The following is a 1,461-nucleotide window of genomic DNA, read 5'->3' on the forward strand; positions in this document are numbered from 1 at the left end:
TTATTCAGAGCCAGAGGTTTCGACCTCTTGGGCTTTCCTTAGTGGTCCACTGAGGAAGGCCCAGGAGGTGGAACCGTCTCGTTCTGAATAAAGCTCCATACTCTAGCCTTAACGTTTCGTTTTGCCACCTCACCTCCATATTTGTCTCTCTTTACATATGTATATATATATATATATATATGTATGTATATATATGTATATATATATTTATATATATGTATATATATATGTATGTATACATACATGTATATATATATTTATATATACATATGTATATATATATATATATATATATATATGTATGTATATATATATATATATGTATGTATATATATATATATATATATGTATGTATATATATGTATATATATATTTATATATATGTATATATATATGTATGTATACATACATGTATATATATGTATATGTATATGTATATATATATATATATTGATAAGTATTTTAGACAAATTATTTGGATGATGGAGAACATAAACACAGGGGAAGGCTCGGAACCCTAAACACTCTAACGTTTCGTTCGCGTAGAACTTCTTCAGAGAGTGTATGTAGAACTGCAATTGAAGTTTATGTACTAAATCTAATTATCTTTTCGGACACTTGGGAAAGGTCATTTTTCTGGCGTGCTTTAGAATTAAAATACTAGTTTCTTTAGCTAAATTGATAAACCCTCCTCGATGATTCGATGAATTATTAGTTGAAATATATGCTGATTCAACAATTCTTCTAGTGAATTTATCAAAACCTTTATGTAGCACTTCAGCTTCTCTCCAGTTTGGTAAATAACATATTTATACATATATACTGTGACTCAGTAGTCTGTCTAGTTGTTTGTCTAGTTCATTTAGGTGGTGAAGGAAGAAGAGGGCTATTTGTGAATTGGCAATCTTAGATAACTGGGAAGTTGTGAATGCTGTGAGGTGATTGATCTTTTCAATTACTGAATTTATTGAGGTGGCGAGGAGATCGATGTTTTTAGAGTTTAGATTTATGAGTTTACCCTGTCTGTGTAGTACCTCTGTTATATTTCCTATGTGTGAGTGGACTGTTTGTACGTCTTGTTCAGTTGCAGTCCCGAACAGGGATTTAGAGATGATTCCCATAAAGTCGAACAAACCGCGTTTGATTCTACTGTTCTTTGGGTCTTCATTTTCTGGGTTGGGGAGGTGGTATATTGTGTATTTGATTGTGTTCATTTTTTCGTATAAGGCGTTGACGTTGTGGTACAGTGTCATTGAGATTTCGTAGTTTTGATCTGTGGTATTTGGTATTTGGGTGGAGATTTGTTGCTCTATTTGTAATAAGTTTTTGTGGATTTTTATGAGGGGTCTTATCAACAGTTCGGGTGAAATCCGTAGTTTTACCATTATGGAATCCTCTACGCATGCGGTGGTGCCATGGTTGTTGACGATTGCTCCTGGTATCAGTATGGGAGTGGAGAGT

Source organism: Oratosquilla oratoria, chromosome 7 (genome assembly GCF_046742065.1).
Source record: "Oratosquilla oratoria isolate Oo_2021 chromosome 7, ASM4674206v1, whole genome shotgun sequence".
Taxonomy (NCBI): Eukaryota; Metazoa; Arthropoda; class Malacostraca; order Stomatopoda; family Squillidae; genus Oratosquilla; species Oratosquilla oratoria.